The following is a 20195-nucleotide window of genomic DNA, read 5'->3' on the forward strand; positions in this document are numbered from 1 at the left end:
GTGGATCCTGATGCAGTTTTGAATTCATGTGTGATGGTCTGGATAGATGTGTGCCTATTACACATTACGACTCTCTTCAACTGTCGGCGATCTCTGTCAGTCAAGAGACGAGGTCGGCCTGTACGCTTTTATGCTGTACAGAGTGTCCGTTCACGTTCCTACTTCATTATGACATCGAAAACAGTGGACCAAGGGATGTTTAGGTGTGTGAAATCTCGCGTACAGACGTATGACACAAGTGACACCCAATAACCTGACTATGTTCGAAGTCCGTGAGTTCCACGGAGCACACGATTCTGCTGTCTCACGATGTCTACTGACTACTGAGGTCGCCGATATGGAGTACCTGCCCGTATGTGGGAGCAGGAGGCACCTAACATGAAAAGCGTATGTTTCTGGTGGTGCGCGGATATTTTGATCATATAGTAAACGTAGATCGAAATATTGTATCACTTTTGTAACCCCGTTCTGGAGACTTAGAAAATATACCTCAGAAAAGCAATGTAGACGTCCTGGTCAGTTTTAACTTAAAAGGATTTGTAATTAAAACTGGAATTACTTTGCAGGTCAGTCAGTTACATCTTCGTATGCACAGCGGCGCCTTCGATTCAAACGACAAACGGCCTTGAAAATAGCTCGAAAACAGATGTAAGATTGACAGTGTCCTCAAAACCTTTGTACAACTTGTAATTCTTGCAGAGCGACAGTGAATTCTTCACTCCTCGCGCTTTCTTTAACATCAGTGAGCTTAGGGAACTGGATTGTGTTTGTCGAGATGCGTCCCTTGTACAACGCGATTTTCTTTCTTTTTAAGTGCATCACCATCAAATCAGAAAGAAGTTACCTTAAAATGACTTGCTGTGGGCAGTGGGCAGCGGGCAGTCAAGTCTTCTTAAAATAAGGAGCCTAAAATCCATACAGGATGCTCTAATTTTCGTTCCTAAACTCAGTTTTTCTTCATAAATTCAATAATAGCGAGATTTTAATCGAAAATCGTCCCAGTATGGCACTTGACGTAACCGACGCTGTTTTCTGTTACATATGACGTATTCACAGTCTTAGTTCATTTTCACTGGAAACTGTTGCAACTGAAAATGGAATTCTTCACGGTAAATGACAGCCGAAACAGTTGCAGGTTAATATTTATTAAAATTCTATATCTAAATATACCCTCATCAGAAGTAAAATACACTAAAATTACAACCCGCAATGGAGATTAATAAAACAATTGTGCCAAAGGCGTCGTCAGTAGTTAAAACATCATCTCCATTTATACAACATGATTGTGAACAGAGGGTCGATGCGAACACGGCTTACCATCAGTACTTCGCCTATGAAGTACCGAAACCGTGGTCAAGAATTTTAATAAATTTTTATCCTGCAACTGTTTTGGCTGTCATCATTTACCGTGAAGAATTTCAACAGTTGCTGTTTCAGCCATGTTTAAAATCTTGAAAATGGTATAATGGGTGCGACTTCAAAAGTTTTACTATTCACACTACCAATGTCTTCAAGTGCTCCATGCCTGCAAATTTAGAACAAAATGCTTCTTAATGTTCAGAACAGTGAATCCCGTCTGTCAGTCGTCGCAATTTTTTGCTGTTTGGTTGTCATCTAAAGGTCTAAATTTTTTCTGCATGGCACTATAGTATTGTTTCTCAGAAAATTACCAATCCTCTCATCTTTGATTCCCATTCATTTTAAAGGGCCTCTTTCTGTGCAGACAGCCATTGGATCTGTGAACGTCCTTCTTATCACGAACAAATGACGGTGGTTAAACGGCGCTGACACCACGATTCTGCCCAACTCAGAGAGTTTTGCCGCACCGCAATGTTAAATAAAATGTCGTGCTATCCCTTGCATTTCCGAAAAGAACCTAACGAAGCGCACACATGGCCCCCACACCCTCCACGCGTGATGTTTGGCACGCCGTGACAGGCCGTGCTGTAGGGTATTAGTTACGCGTTTGACATCTTTAACAAGCGATGAAGAAGACGATGTAGAAATGTAAAGGCATTGTTCTTGTAAAATCCTACTGGAGAAATTTAGACAAATGGTGTTACTAACTGTGCAATTACTTTACTGCGTTTGTTGTGTATCTCACGCTTGAACTATGAGAACAAGGTAACACACGTAAAAGTGCATGACTGACATGCAGCCAATCACTTTTTCGCCTCTCTGTACGGAAGCAGGATACGAAAGATAAGGAAAGATAAGGGCACAATGTGTAAGATTTTTCGGGGTACGTAAATAGACACTGACGAAAGAGATGGAGTACGAAATCATGCGCTTCTATTAGAGAGTAATCCGTTATGAGTGGATTATACATCTGACCGCGAAATGTGGACATTTCTTAAATATCATGAACGTGCTGGAACAGATCAGGGCGGCTCTGTACTACTTTAAGAGGTACCATTTCTCTGAAATATTTTTTATACATAGGTCGACCAAATACGCAACTTTAATTGTTGTACTCATTATCCGAAAAGGTTTCTGGTCAAATGTTTGAACGGTGCGGAAACAAAAATCCTTAAAAATTCCAAAACTAATTTTTAACAAATTTTCATACCCAAACCAAGTGTGACAAATGGAAGAGAAGCGTATCGAACTGAGACACGGGAGATCTCATTTACCAAAAAAGTTTTAAATCCTCGAATCTGACGAAAAAATTTAAAAAAGCTTTGTTATTTCAGGGAAAAAGTTAGTAGTTTGAGGCAAAAATATTTATCCACGGTTTCGTTGTCAAATGAAGATGGGAAATGGACAAATGGGGTCTCAAATTGAGCAGCTAGAAGTCTAGTTTCACCAGAAAGATTCAGTTCTTTGAAAGTAATCAGGGTGATTAATAAGACCATAATTAGTGATTTGAAGGAAAACTGAAATATTTTCCGAGTGTCTATGCTAGCTATATAAAGAAGTGTCATAAAATATAAAATTACAGTATAAATTGAAAAAATCTTTGGCTTCATTTTGGCCGAGCGGTTCTAGGCGCTACAGTCTGAAACCGCGCGACCGCTACGGTCGCAGGTTCGAATCCTGCTTCGGGCATGGATGTGTGTGATGTCCTTAGGTTAGTTAGGTTTCTAAGTTCTAGGAGACTGATGTCTTCAGAAGTTACGTCCCATAGTGCTCAGAGCCATTTGAACCATTTTGACTTCATTTGCTCTTTACACTCTTAATGATAACAGTATTCCGATTGATATCTAAATATACTTTTATTTCGTGCTGTCTGTACAAAAATTGAAAATAAAGAAATAAATGACCAAATGTTTTGTGAAATAATTTGTCTAAAAGTAAGAAATAAAATCCATTAGAGAAACGATTGATGTGTCTTTGAATGTCACACGAAATCTTATGCAGCAAATGAGGTGGCGACTGAGACTTTAAAGTTCAACGTTTAATTAGAATCATGGAATTTTAAATAATTTATTGCCTGGAATTTCATTCAGCCATCTCCACACGACATTAACGTATGAGCGTCTCAGCCGCTGTGCATGATTCCGAACATCATTCAAAGGCACGTAAAGTGTTATGCTAATCTATTTTATTTCTTACTTTTAGACAAACTATTTTACAAAACATTTGTCCGTTTTTATTCCATTGTCTGCAGTTACCACGACATTTGGTAGAGCTGTCACGCCCACCTAAGCTGACACTCGTGTAACAAAGGCTTTTTATCCACAATTATAGATCGTAATAGATACCCCGAACCGATTCACGAGCGAAACTGCAGCCTCTCGCACATTTAATACCCTTTAATACAGCCTTTCATGTTTCATTTTGAAAGCACAACACTCGGATTTACATGGCGAACGAACGAACGATGAATGTGCTAAAGGATTTCAGTCCAGACACAATTTTTTTTTCTGGCTTTGTTGGAAAATACAACAGTCAGGCACCACGGCCAGCAGGCTGCGAGGCTTAATGCAATAAATTCGTTAATGAGAGCTTTGATAGATGGCGCTGGAGTGTGCAGAATTTCCGATTTTTTTATTGTTTTTGTAATCGGCAGCCCATTTTGCACGGCTTATTTCTGTGCTCAACGTGCCCGGAAAGAAACAAAAACCAAGTGTGGATTGTAAATGGGGACCGATTTTATCCTTCCGGCAATGCTGCAGGCTTCCTTCGTGAAGGGCGTAAGCCTCAGTGGCGTGTCCAGAAACTGGCCGAGAACAGTCGTGCAGCGGAAACCAGGAGGCGTGACCACGCGATTGCGGCAGTACTCGCGTTCCGCTATTATCCCCGTCAAAATACTGGAAACACGCTGCCGTCAGTCTCTGAGAGATGCAGAGCTATTTATCTGTATCCCACTTAAATTTCCTTCTGACAGTAGCGCTTCAGAATGTATGTAGTTCGTTTGTTACATGTTCTATACCTCATCTGGATGACTTTGCGTATAGAAGTGATGGGTAAAGAATCGCTTTCTAGGATATATATATATATATATATATATATATATATATATATATATATATATATACAGGATTATTTTTAACATGATTAGTTTTGACATTAATAAACAATATTACATTGAGGTGAGCATGGGATACGGGTATGCGCATATACGCTTGCTGATAGTATCTCGTAGGCTGTAGGGTGCATGAGGAAGAACAGTCCACTGAATTTTTGTGAGCTCCTCTCGGGTGCGAAGACTTGTGTGAGGTCTTGCGTTGTCATGAAGAAGGAGAAGTACGTTCAGATTTTTGTGCCTACGAACACGCTGAAGTCGTTTCTTCAATTTCTGAACAGTAGCACAATACACTTCAGAGTTGATCGTTTGACCATGGGGAAGGACATCGAACAGAATAACCCCTTCAGCGTCCCAGAAGACTGTAACCATGACTTTACCAGCTGAGGGTATGGCTTTAAACTTTTTCTTGGTAGGGGAGTGGGTGTGGCGCCACTCCATTGATTGCCGTTTTGTTTCAGGTTCGAAGTGATGAACCCATGTTTCATCGCCTGTAACAATCTTTGACAAGAAATTGTCACCCTCAGCCACATGACGAGCAAGCAATTCCACACAGATGGTTCTCCTTTGCTCTTTATGGTGTTCGGTTAGACAACGAGGGACCCAGCGGGAACAAACCTTTGAATATCCCAACTGGTGAACAATTGTGACAGCACTACCAACAGAGATGTCAAGTTGAGCACTGAGTTGGTTGATGGTGATCCGTCGATCATCTCGAACGAGTGTGTTCGCACGCTCCGCCATTGCAGGAGTCACAGCTGTGCACGGCCGGCCCGCACGCGGGAGATCAGACAGTCTTGCTTGACCTTGCGGCGATGATGACACACGCTTTGCCCAACGACTCACCGTGCTTTTGTCCACTGCCAGATCACCGTAGACATTCTGCAAGTGCCTATGAATATCTGAGATGCCCTGGTTTTCCGCCAAAAGAAACTCGATCACTGCCCGTTGTTTGCAACGCACATCCGTTACAGACGCCATTTTAACAGCTCCGTACAGCGCTGCCACCTGTCGGAAGTCAATGAAACTATACGAGACGAAGCGGGAATGTTTGAAAATATTCCACAAGAAATTTCCGGTTTTTTCAGCCAAAATTGGCCGAGAAAAAAATGTGTTGCATTACTTATTGAACTGACCGCGTATAAGAGGACAGTGCATTGGTACAGCTGTCATCTGTATCAGATGATTCATCTGTAACGGTTCCCGACCTGATTATGACATCGCGACGGGAATTAACAGACAGAACGTGGAATGACAGTTGGAGCTATAAGCACAGGGCATTCCATTTCGTAAACCAATAGGAAATTCAATATTCCGAGATACTCAGCGTCAAGAGTGTGCTGAGAACACCAGCTTTCAGTCACTACCTGTTAGCACGTACAACGCAGTGGCCGGCAGCCTTCACTTAATGACCGACAGCAGCGGCGTTTGCGTGGAGTTGTCAGTGCTAACAGACAGACAACACTGCCTGAGATAACCGCAGAAATCAATATAAGAATATACCCGTTACGGAAGTGTGGCGAAATTTGGCATTAATAGGGTATGGCAGCAGCCGATCGGCGCAAGGGCCTTTGCTAAGAGCACGACATCGCCTGCAGCGCCTCTCCTGGGCTCTTGTCCGTATCGTTTGGACCATAGGCGACTGGAAAACAGTAGCCTTCTCAGATGAGTTCCGATTTCAGTTGGTAAGAGCTGATGTTAGGGTTAGATTGTGTCACAGACCCCACGAAGCCATGGAACCACGTTTTCAACAAGGCGCTGTGTAAGCTGGTGGTGTATCCATAATTGTCTGGAATGTGTTCACAAGGAACGCTCTGGGTTCTCTGATCCAAACGAACCCATCATTCATTGGAAATACCGGGTGATCAAAAAGTCAGTATAAATTTGAAAACTGAATAAATCACGGAATAATGTAGATAGAGAGGTACAAATTGACACACATGCTTTTAATGGCATGGGGTTTTATTAGAACCAAGAAAATACAAACGTTCAAAAAATGTCCGACAGATGGCGCTTCATCTGATGGGAATAGCAATAATTAGCATAACAGCCCGCATCTCGTGGTCGTGCGGTAGCGTTCTCGCTTCCCACGCCCGGGTTCCCGGGTTCGATTCCCGGCGGGGTCAGGGATTTTCTCTGCCTCGTGATGGCTGGGTGTTGTGTGATGTCCTTAGGTTAGTTAGGTTTAAGTAGTTCTAAGTTCTAGGGGACTTACGACCACAGCAGTTGAGTCCCATAGTGCTCACAGCCATTTGAACCATTAGCATAACAAAGTAAGACAAAGCAAAGATGATGTTCTTTACAGGAAATCAGGAAATGCTCAATATGTCCACCATCATTCCTCAACAATAGCTGTAGTCGAGGAATAATGTTGTGAACAGCACTGTAAAGCATGGTGAGGCATGTTGTCTTTCAACATCCCCAGAGATGTCGGTCGATCACGATACACGTCCGACTTCGGGTAGCCCCAAAGCCAATAATCGCACGGACTGAGGTCTGGGCACCTGGGAGGCCAAGCATGACGAAAGTGGCGGCTGAGCACACGATCATCACCAAACGACGCGCACAAGAAATCTTTCACGCGTCTAGAAATATGGGGTTGTTTTTTTTCGGGTCTAATAAAACCCCATGTCATTCCAATCATATGTGTCAATTTTTATCTCTCTATCTACATTATTCCGTGATTTTTTCAGTTTTCAAATTTATACTGACTTTTTGATCACCCGGTAGTTGTTTCGGCTACTTGGAAACCATTTGCAGCCACACACAGACTTCATGTTCCCAAGAAAGGATGAATTTTTGTGGATGACAATGTGTCATGTCACCAAGCCAGTTCACGATTGGTGTGAAGAACATTGTGGATATTTCGAGAGAATAATTTTGCCTTCCAGATCACCCGACATGAATCCCATCGAACTTGTATGGGACATAACCGAGAGGTCAGTTCGAGCAGAAAATGCTGCACCGGCTACACTTTTGCATTAAGGACGACTATAAAGGCAGTATGGTTCAATACTTCTGCAGGGGACTTCTAGCGACTTGTCAGATTATTCACAATTTGTTAGGGGGATGATCCGTTGCACCCAAAAATTTGGAACATTCTGTCTTGTTTACTGACTCCTGTCCACGCGCTACTTCAGTTATTGGAATATACTATGGGATCTGAAAACTAAGAGACCCTCATTTTCAGATAACAACTTAACAATTCTTATACCCAGCATGCTGGGGTTGAAACAGGTCTGAAACTTCTATGTAAGTACTATACCTGTTAGTTGAACCGTTTCAAGTTGCGTAGGAGTTTTTATTTTTTATTGGTGACCAGTTTCGGGAGGCTTGTCCGTTATCGTAGCGTCCATGTACATAAATCTTGCATTACAATCTGATGTGCATGTAAGCTAGTGACCACAAAACATATAAACGGGGCAATATACGTCACAACGTTTTCACATGCAAATCGCTATATGTAAAAATGTAAACGACATAGAGTGATGTTCACGCTACATTCATATCTTTTGTGGCCAGTAACTCTCATGCGTGCCCAGTTGTAATACATAACTTCTGTACATCGATGATATGGCAATGAACAAGCCATCCGTGACTAGTCATGAATAAATAAATAAAAATGCCTGCGCAACGTACGACTTATCCTCTTACGGTTATTGTAACTTAATAATTATTTGAAATACACCAATAACAATTTCTTCTGTTGCTTTCTGTGTAATGGAATTTATTATAATACTAGTATCAGCTGCAAAAAGTACCTATTCTACTTATCGAATCAGAAGAGGAAGGTTATTCGCATATATTAAGAGTAGGACAGAACCCAAAATAGAACCCTGTGGAACGTCTGTCGTGAATGTTTTTTCCGTCATTACTATTTTCTCTCTTTTCAATATTGTTTGAGATATTTAGCTCAACGTTTTTGCGTTCTGTTAAATGTGATTCATACCACTGGTCTGTAATGCCTTCAATTTCGTAAAAATTAAGTTTTCCTGAGAGAGTAAAATGATCAATGCAATTAAACACTTTTGAAAAATCGCATAAAATGCCTTCTGGGGATAATTTTTTATTTAAAGAGTTCGATATTTGAAAAGAGACTAGATATTTGAACCACTCTTCTATAATTCAAAATAATATGTTTGACTACGGAGGTTAGCAGAAAGACAATAGAAAAAATAACGCTCAGCTGCACACTAACATGTTATCTAATATTTGCCTTCAGACACAATGAACCAGTTGAGTTCCTTTGATGTGGCAACATAAAGATTCCAGGTTTTCTATTAGATTTCCTTATTGGATGACCTTTGAATTGTTTGTTAATTTATGCATGTAATCGGTTTCGAGATGTTCGATGTTATTTTATGATGTTTACCATTGTACTAAATGATTAATGTTTACGTGCAATATGATTAATTCTGTATATTTCCAAGGTGTTTAAGGCTAGGCACAAACTTGGATTGGTGGTTGGAAGGGGAAAAATATCTGTCCATGTGTTTCTCAAACTATAAACTAATTATTCGGGATGACAAACTACGAAATCACAATGACTTCAAGGTATTGTATTTTTCTGTCACATTTTTAACAATGCACCGCTGAAGCACCAGGCCACTGGATACGGAACGGACAACGAAGAAGAAGGAAATCGACAGTGCTGTTTTCATAGGAAACATGTGGCTCTCACTTTATGCGATTTGGGGAAATGAACGGAAACCTAAAGCTGAATGATTGGTGGGTATTTGAATCCCTGCTTCCCGTATTTGCGAATTTATAATGTTATTCCTAAACCTTGTTTGAGAGTTTACATTCGTTAAAGCAAATCTCGATTGGATTCCTATGGATTCCTATCAGTCCTACGATACTGAAAAAATGAACGTAATCAGTGTAACTAAATGACTAACCAGATGCACGGTAACACAGTTTCAATCGAAGATGGCCTATCTCAAGGCTTGCAGGGGTAACAAAATACCTATTTTCAGTATGTAATTATTAATCGATATAATAAATTAAAAAGTTTTAAATAGTCAGTTCAATGAAAGACAAGTGCTACAATTAGGAGCTATACTTACAGGGTGGTCATCAGTCTGTTGCAGGGTAGATTGTGACAAAATTACTCTACTGGCCATTAAAATTGCTACACCAAGAAGAAATGCAGATGGTAAACGGGTATTCATTGGACAAAAACATTATACTAGAACTGACATGTGATTACATTTTCACGCAATTTCGGTGCATAGATCCTGAGAAATCGGTACCCAGAACAACCACCTCTGGCCGTAATAACGGCCTTGATACGCCTGGCCGAGGAGTCAAACAGAGTTTGGACGGTGTGTACAGGTACAGCTGCCTATGTAGGTTCAACACGATACCACAGTTCACCAAGAGTAATAAATGGCGTATTGTGACGAGCCAGTTGCTCGGCCACCATTGACCAGACGTTTTCAGTTGGTGAGAGATCTGGAGAATGTGCTGGCCAGGGTAGCAGTCGCACATTTTCTGTATCCAGAAAGGCCCGTACAGGGACTGCATCATGCGGTCGTTCGTTATCCTGCTGAAATGTAGGGTTTCGCAGGGATCGAATGAAGGGTAGAGCCAAAGGTTGTAACACATGTTACGAAATGAAGCGTCCATTATTCAAAGTGCCGTCAATGCGAACAAGAGGTGACCGAGACGTGTAACCAATGGCACCCCATACCATCACGCCGGGTGATACGCCAGTATGGCGATGACGAATAAACGCTTCCAATGCGCGTTCACCGCGATGTCGCCAAACACGGATGCCACCATCATGATGCTGTAAACAGAACCTGGATTCATCCGAAAAAATGACGTTTTGCCATTCGTGCCCCAGGTTCGGCGTTGAGTATACCAGCGCAGGCGCTCCTGTCTGTGACGCAGCGTCAAGGGTATCCGCAGCCATGGTCTCCGAGCTGATAGTCCATGCTGCTGCAAACGTCGGCGAACTGTTCGTGCAGATGGTTGTTGTCTTGCGAACGGCCCTATCTGTTGACTCAGCGATCGAGACGTGGCTGCACGATGAGTTGCAGCCATGCAGATAAGATGCCTTTCATCTCAACTGCTAGTGATACGAGGCCGTTGTGATCCAGCACGGCGTTCCGTATTACCCTCCTGATCCCACCGATTCCATATTCTGCTAACAGTCATTGGATCTCGACCAATGCGAGCAGCAATGTCGTGATACGATAAACCGCAATCACGATAGGCTACGATCCGACCTTTATCAACGTCGGAAACGTGATGGTACGCATTTCTCCTCCTTACACGATGCATCACAACAACGTTTCGCCAGGCAACGCCGGTCAACTGCTGTTTGTGTATGAGAAATCGGTTGGAAACTTTCCTCATGTCAGCACGTTGTAGGTGTCGCCACCGGCACCAACCTTGTGTGAGAAGCTGATCATTTGCATATCACAGCACCTTCTTCCTGTCGGTCCAATTTCGCGACTGTAGCACGTCATCTTCGTGGTGTAGCAATTTTAATGGCCAGTAGTGTAGTATTAGTTATTCTCGTAGCACAGAAGACAACGCACGAGACTAATTTGGATCGGCTTCGGAGCTTACTACAGTCCAATGTCCAGTGTTTGTATTGTTCTCTTCTTCGGTTTCAGGAAACCATGTGAAGAAGACGTATGTATGGTGCCACCGTCCCTGGCGGGCCGCGTGAATCTGATCGCGAACCGACCTAACTGGATAATTTCAATACCAATCGTAAACTGTGGAACGTATCGGAACTTTTTTTAACAATTATTTCTCAGCACAACCCACTCTGCGACAAGTATTCGGACTGTTTCTCACCACCCTGTATGTCTTGACACAGCGTTAACTCACGGCACAGAAATATCCACACTATTTTCCACCAGCATTTCAAAATGGTAGCACTTAGTCACTTCCAGCAAGCTTTAAACACAGTTTCAGACCGTTGTGAAACTATTTTCACGGAAAATTCCCCCTTTCTCCGTCCTCATGATCAAACATGATGACCGGAAAGCAGTTAATTGCATACCAAATTCTATGTGCTCATGCTGTAATAGTTCAGCATCACGCACAACATTTAATTTATTACTTCTAGGCTGCTAACGTTATTCGTATTTCATTTTTCAGCCTGTATTAACATGGAATATTGACTGTACTGCAAAATTGTATCAGGGTTCGACACGCATTTCAGGAGATATGATCTGATAAACATTGAGATGTGTGCAAAGCTAGCTTTTTCTTAAAACAAAGCTAAAATTAGACAATGTTCAGCCAGCGTTTCACGAGCTAATCGGCGGCTTAGAATTGGTACAAGGAGAGATGAATTTGCGTGCTGGGGTGGGAACGTATCTGCTGGACAAAAAAGATGTCACGCGACCACCCCAGGTGAGTTCAGGTGCAGAGACAATGGGCGCGTCGCCGGAAACTGCTAAATCCTGGTGCTGGAAATTTGGAAGGCTGATGCAACTAAATCAAAACGAGGATAATTGAATGTATTCGAATTAAATTAGGTGATTCTGAAGGAATTAGATTAGGAAATGAGAAACTTAAACTAGAGTTTTGCTATATGTGCAATAAAATAAGTGAGGATGGTCGAAGTAGAGAGGATATGAAATATAGACTGGCGATGGCAAGGCAAGCGTTTCTGAGGAAAGGAAATTTGTAACATCGAGTATAGATTTAACCGACAGGAAGTTGTTTCTGAAAGTATTTGTATGTAGTGTAGTCATGTCTGGGTGTGAAACATGGACGATAAACATTTTAGACAAGAAGAGAATAGGAACTTTTGAAATGTGGTGCTGTTGAAGAATCTTAAAGATTAGGTGGGTAGATCATGTAACTAATGAGGAGGTCCTGAACAGAACTGGGAAAAAAAGGAATATGTGGCACAACGTGACTAGGAGAAGGGATCAGGTGGTAGGACACGTTCTGAGGCATGAGGGGATCACCAATTTAGTACTGGAGGGAAGCGTATAGGGTAGAAATCGTAGAGGGAGACCAAGAGATGAATACAGTACGCATATTCAGAAGTATTTAGGTTGCCTTAGGTACTTGGAGATGAAGAAGCTTGCACAGGATAGGGTAGCATGGAGAGCTGCATCAAACCAGTCTTTGCACTGAAGACAAACATGGTCGCATTGCCTTTGTGCAGGATATGCTCCAGGAAATGGCGAACGGTCTGACAATCTTAAATATGGCAAATTTACAGCTCTCTGTGATTCGTCAATAACTCACATCAAATATCAACGCAAATCTGAATACGTTTGTGATATCACAAAAATGAGACGCATGCAGTGACAAGAATTTCTCGACATCTTTAAAACTACGGAAGTTAACGTCTCGCAGTGAATAAACCTTCTCAAAATAACCCTCTGCATTAACAACTTTTAATCGCCTCATGCGATTCCAACAAGCATTATCTCAGGTGACAACATTGCTGTATAACTATCGTCCCTGAAAGCAACATATCTGTATATATTTTATTTATTCATTTACGATGTCTTTTACATTATTTTCACTATGCAAATGTTTTTAGAACATCATTTTCTCCACATTTACACAGAAAATGAATGCTGCATGAAGACCTCATATTTTGTAATTTTTGTGTTTTTATTACTACTGTGCTGGTTGCAAGTGCTGTTAAAAGGCTGTGCAAATTTAAAAGTGGTCCATCGCTGTTGTTAGTGGACACCACAGTTCAAGAGAGCGAAACGACGCATTAGTCATAAAGGCATAAGTAACTGTTTAAATGATATTTAACTAAAATTCGTTGCCATTTAAAGTGAGCGATCTTGTGCAAGAAAACTGGCTTATTTATTCGTGAACCAACTGTTACTCATATCTGTTCTAAATTATCTTAATGTGACCAAATGTGTAAAACGTTTCTTTTGTTTAAATATTGTTGTAATATGTTAGTTTACCGTGGAAAAGTGATCATATTGAGTCAAGTCATGTCTGTAGAACTCAAGAACGTTGTATTTTTGGTGGGGACAGCCTTCAGGCAATGGCAAAGCAGGCATTAGCAGAACACTACGAGAGTCAAGTGGAGAATGGGAATTTTCGAGTCAAGTGCTCAAAGGAGCGTTTCGGAATCTTTAGGACGCGTTCTGGAAGCAGAGAGACCTGCTTTGATAACAAGTGGTATTCATCGTGCAAGTGTTTGTTTCTGGGCGGCATATGGATGCTACCGTACATTAACTTCTGAAGGGACTTCATATGCCGGCCGCTGGTGGTCGAGCGGTTCTAGGGGCTTCAGTCTGGAACCGCGCGACCGCTACGGTCGCAGGTTCGAATCCTGCCTCGGGCATGGATGTGTGTGATGCCCTTAGGTTAGTTAGGTTTAACTAGTTCTAAGTTCTAGGGGACTGATGACCTCAGAAGTTAAGTCCCATAGTGCTCAGAGCCATTTGAGCCATTGGACTTTATATTTCGAGGAATCTGGCTGTGCTCCACAGTAAGACTCTAACTTTTGCTGCTCGATTTACAGTACTGAGAATAGACAGAGTATGAGTTACTATCCTTTGTATCGCGTGCGTTAATTTGTGAATCATCATGTTGAACTCTTAACTGATTTGAGCTGATGAATAGTTCGCGTATTGTGATTACGAAATGGACTTAGTTTCCGTGTATCTTTGATCACTGTGTAGTTTTCGGATTTCTTTGCCGTTTTGGTAAGGCTCTCAACGTAATTTTACCTCATATCTTAAGGATATTGTCTGACTACATTTTAACCGGATATCGTAGGATCACTTCCTGTTTATCTGAATGTCCTTTCTTGACTAGGCGTTATTCAAAATAATTCTCTGTCGTCTTCATCTATTACAGACTTTAGAATAGAAATCCTTTATTAAATTATTCGCTTATCTTTTATTTTATGTTTCTCTGTATTTTAGTAATTCGCATGGACTATTTGACTGCAGAATCACAGCTAAAGGTTATTAATTGCTGCATAGTAGCTGCGGGGCATGAAAACAGACGTGTGCAGTTCGACCCTGTGACTATACCTAGCTACTCTTTTTTAAACAGAGCCATGCATAGCCCCAGTACCTAAAGTACAACTAACCCAAGGTAATGACGCAAATAGTTTGCTCGTACGGACTGCTGTTTGCAAGAGCAGCTACACTCGGCAGTAACCGTTAGGTACCGTCACACAGTCAACAAGTTTTAAGAATAATTTCGAACATTTTCTGATCCTTTCTCGCTTGCATGCTTAACATAAAATGTTTAACACATTAAATCATTTACGAAGTATTCAGGAGTTTTAAATTCTTTTATACATTGGAGTTATATTCTTTAAAAAATCGGGGGTTTATTGGGATTTGTTCTAAAACACACAAAGAAGAAAAAAAGAAACTGGATATTGATTCTTCATAAGTCATTCAGAACGGGATCGACCAAATCGTTACACATTAAGATCGTACACTTGCAAAATGTAATTCGTAGCGCATATGCTGGTAATGAGGTTACGCATTCTGTTTTCATTGGATGTAAATGGCTTACACAACAGCATTACCGGTTTAAAGAACTGCACTAAGCGGATATACGATTTCGCCTTTCAGTTTCATATTCCATGATAGTGACTCATAAACAGACATTAGCAAGTACATGATCATTTTAAGTAGATTTACTTTATCCTTGCAACAACTTTTTCTGTTTATTTCGGGGCATCACATTAAAAAAAGAAAAGAACAACACTCATCTGAGGCCCCAAATAATAAACCAGTAACACCCCGGTGGAAACGTATTTTTCGAGTTTGAAACGATGTCATTGAATAAAATATCCAAATCAGTTGTGTCTATTGTTAATCTTACAATCCTATGTTGCACTACGTTTCCCACATTACAGTTATATCTTCTTCGATCTCTTTCACGTATTTTTTTAAATTTTTATTTATTTGTGTTTTCTGTTCTTGTACATTTTCTATCAAGAAAACGACGGTCCGTTGTCATTTCAATTTAGCATCTGCTGGATCCATCTTCTGTTTGATCTTATGGTATTTGTTCTTCCCTCTAGTTGTTATTACAGCGTTCTTTTAGCGTATAGTTCACTGAATATCGTTCCACGTCTCGGTTCTGTATTCTCTCTTCTGAGTCTCTTCTGCTACATGCCGGACATTGTTCCTATCTTGAGACACACATAAATCGCGCCAAAATTTCCGCTTTTGTCCTACTTTTTACACACTACCTGATGACCCCATTGGGCCGTTTACTTATTTACGACCATTTCTCACAGTACTCATACCAATGCGTGCAGATAAATTTTTTTTTGCACATTTAGTTATTCGACAGGGTTCTGTTCTTTCAACTCGTCTATACTTCAACTTTAATCAGAAATACTATCAATTAACAGAGCACCACACACACACACACACACACACACACACACACACACACACACACACACACACACAGGCACTCGCAGATATTAGTTCACATAACAAGATGAATGTCTATGTACTTGGACGCATGTTGCACGCTATTACAGGAACATGAATTCTGTGTTTCCATAACATCTTTCCCAGGAATAATGTATGGGCAATCACATGAATGACTACACTTTCGTGTCAGGAATAGAAATTTTGACAATGTGTCTTAAGAACGTTGCCTTCAACGGCCGGTGTCGCTGATTTTGGCACTTCGTTGTCCTTTGGAGAGTCTTCTGATCCTTCCTGGAACTTGAGGCGCACTGTGGCACGCTGTCAAAGTTTCGCATCTTTAAAGAGAGTATTTTCCTCGTTTATCGACATAAATGTTCATGAACTGTTACTCATGACGTTGCTATGGTTAAGGAAAGCGTTCGTAGAAGTATTACTGGCAGTAGGGCGCGGTGGGAGTATTAAAAATTGTTTGTGTTTATGTTTGCACACGCTGGTATTGTCCTTGTACAACAACAGTGAGGGCAGGCAGCAGAGCTGTATGTATGCAAGACTGCAGAGTCTCACGGCGTAACAATGAATAATAAGTTCTCCTGTTTCCAACTGCGTCAAGTAATTAAAATTACACGAGCTTTCTGTCATGTGCTCCTTGGCCATTGTCAAGTGGTATGACTGCCAATGGGCTGCAGGTACGCCCCATATGAACACTGACTGCTGCCTGTGACGTCACTGGTGCCTGCGGCATCCCCTTATACAGGGTGTTTCAAAAATGACCGGTATATTTGAAACGGCAATAAAAACTAAACGAGCAGCGATAGAAATACACCGTTTGTTGCAATATGCTTGGGACAACAGTACATTTTCAGGAAGACAAACTTTCGAAATTACAGTAGTTACAATTTTCAACAACAGATGGCGCTGCGGTCTGGGAAACTCTCTAGTACGATATTTTCCACATATCCACCATGCGTAGCAATAATATGGCGTAGTCTCTGAATGAAATTACCCGAAACCTTTGACAACGTGTCTGGCGGAATGGCTTCACATGCAGATGAGATGTACTGCTTCAGCTGTTCAATTGTTTCTGGATTCTGGCGGTACACCTGGTCTTTCAAGTGTCCCCACAGAAAGAAGTCACAGGGGTTCATGTCTAGCGAATAGGGAGGCCAATCCACGCCGCCTCCTGTATGTTTCGGATAGCCAAAAGCAATCACACGATCATCGAAATATTCATTCAGGAAATTAAAGACGTCGGCCGTGCGATGTGGCCGGGCACCATCTTGCATAAACCACGAGGTGTTCGCAGTGTCGTCTAAGGCAGTTTGTACCGCCACAAATTCACGAAGAATGTCCAGATAGCGTGATGCAGTAATCGTTTCAGATCTGAAAAATGGGTCAATGATTCCTTTGGAAGAAATGGCGGCCCAGACCAGTACCTTTTGAGGATGCAGGGACGATGGGACTGTAACATGGGGCTTTTCGGTTCCCCATATGCGCCAGTTCTGTTTATTGACGAAGCCGTCCAGGTAAAAATAAGCTTCGCCAGTAAACCAAATGCTGCCCACGTGCATATCGCCGTCATCGATCCTGTGCACTATATCGTTAGCGAATGTCTCTCGTGCAGCAATGGTAGCGGCGCTGAGGGGTTGCCGCGTTTGAATTTTGTATGGATAGAGGTGTAAACTCTGGCGCATGAGACGATACGTGGACGTTGGCGTCATTTGGACCGCAGCTGCAACACGGCGAACGGAAACCCGAGGCCGCTGTTGGATCACCTGCTGCACTAGCTGCGCGTTGCCCTCTGTGGTTGCCGTACGCGGTCGCCCTACCTTTCCAGCACGTTCATCCGTCACGTTCCCAGTCCGTTGAAATTTTTCAAACAGATCCTTTATTGTATCGCTTTTCGGTCCTTTGGTTACATTAAACCTCCGTTGAAAACTTCGTCTTGTTGCAACAACACTGTGTTCTAGGCGGTGGAATTCCAACACCAGAAAAATCCTCTGTTCTAAGGAATAAACCATGTTGTCTACAGCACACTTGCACGTTGTGAACAGCACACGCTTACAGCAGAAAGACGACGTACAGAATGGCGCACCCACAGAGTGCGTTGTCGTCTATATCTTTCACATCACTTGCAGCGCCATCTGTTGTTGAAAATTGTAACTACTGTAATTTCGAAAGTTTGTCCGCCTGAAAATGTACTGTTATCCCAAGCATATTGCAACAAACAGTTTATTTCTATCGCTGCTCGTTTAGTTTCTATTGCCGTTTCAAATATACCGGTCATTTTTTAAACACCCTGTAGAAGCATATGTTGACTCGGCGTCCGATGCGCCCGCTAGAACCGCGATCGCTGTATCCCACGCCGTGCCGAGCTGCAGGCCACCGTATCTCTTTAGAGTGTTTTAGTTATTTTTCTGGAATTATGTAATTACAGAAGCCATTGAAATAAGAGTCACCAATCGTGCCCTAAACAGAGTCGGTGGCTAGCAGCTCAGCACGGCGTGCGATAAAGCGCGCGTTGTTGAAGCAGGCGCATTGAACGCCGACTGAAGATACGCTCGTACATGGCGATGCCACAGCCCGCAGCTGGTATATATACAGGGTGTTACAAAAAAAGGTACCGCCAAACATTCCTCACACACAAAGAAAGAAAATATGTTACGTGGACATGTGCCCGGAAACGCTTACTTTCCATGTTAGAGCTCATTTTACTACTTCTCTTCAAATCACATTAATCATGGAATAGAAACACACAGCAACAGAACGTGCCAGCGTGACTTCAAACACTTTGTTACAGGAAATGTTCAAAATGTCCTCCGTTAGCGAGGATACTTGCATCCACCCACCGTCGCATCGAATCCCTGATGCGCTGATGCAGCCCTGGAGTACGGCGTATTGTATCACAACCGTCCACAATACGAGCACGAAGAGTCTCTACATTTGGTACCGGGGTTGCGTAGACAAGAGCTTTCAAATGCCCCCATAAATGAAAGTCAAGAGGGTTGAGGTCAGGAGAGCGTGGAGGCCATGGAATTGGTCCGCCTCTACCAATCCATCGGTCGCCGAATCTGTTGTTGAGAAGCGTACGAACACTTTCACTGAAATGTGCAGGAGCTCCATCGTGCATGAACCACATGTTGTGTCGTACTTGTGAAGACACATCTTCTAGCAGCACAGGTAGAGTATCCCGTATGAAATCATGATAACGTGCTCCATTGAGCGTAGGTGGAAGAACATGGGGTCCAATCAAGACATCACCAACAATGCCTGCCCAAACGTTCACAGAAAATCTGTGTTGATGACGTGGTTGCACAACTGCGTGCGGATTCTCGTCAGCCCACACATGTTGATTGTGAAAATTTACAATTTGATCACGTTGGAATGAAGCCTCATCCGTAAAGAGAACATTTGCACTGAAATGAGGATTGACACATTGTTGGATGAACCATTCGCAGAAGTGTACCCGTGGAGGCCAGACAGCTGCTGATAGTGCCTGCACACGCTGTACATGGTACGGAAAGAACTGGTTCTCCCGTAGAACTCTCCATACAGTGACGTGGTCAACGTTACCTTGTACAGCAGCAACTTCTCTGACGCTGACATTAGGGTTATCGTCAACTGCACGAAGAATTGCCTCGTCCATTGCAGGTGTCCTCGTCGTTCTAGGTCTTCCCCAGTCACGAGTCATAGGCTGGAATGTTCCGTGTTCCCTAAGACGCCGATCAGTTGCTTGGAACGTCTCCCTGTCGGGACACCTTCATTCTGGAAATCTGTCTCGAAACAAACGTACCGCGCCACGGCTATTGCCCCGTGCCAATCCATACATCAAATGGGCATCTGCCCTCTCCGCATTTGTAAATACTGCACTGACTGCAAAACCACGTTCGTGATGAACACTAATCTGTTGATGCTACGTACTGATGTGCTTGATGCTAGTACTGTAGAGCAATGAGTCGCATGTCAACACAAGCACCGAAGTCAACAATACCTTCCTTCAATTGGGCCAACTGGCGGTGAATCGAGGAAGTACAGTACATACTGACGAAACTAAAATGAGCTCTAACATGGAAATTAAGCGTTGCCGGACACATGTCCACATAACATATTTTCTTTCTTTGTGTGTGAGGAATGTTTCCTGAATGTTTGGCCGTACCTTTTTGTAACACCCTGTATATAGGGGGTACCTGCAGCTCTCTGGCAGTGATACCGTTTTACAATGGCCAAGGAATACTTCGCCGGAAGCTCATGTCATTTTAGTTACTTGACGTGACTGAAAACCTGAGAACTTTTTATTCAAGCTGTTTATATGTTTGCACAACCCAACGTAATTAGTAAAGCACCTGTTGTAAAAATCTTCC

This window comes from Schistocerca nitens, chromosome 2 (genome assembly GCF_023898315.1).
Source record: "Schistocerca nitens isolate TAMUIC-IGC-003100 chromosome 2, iqSchNite1.1, whole genome shotgun sequence".
Classification (NCBI taxonomy): Eukaryota; Metazoa; Arthropoda; class Insecta; order Orthoptera; family Acrididae; genus Schistocerca; species Schistocerca nitens.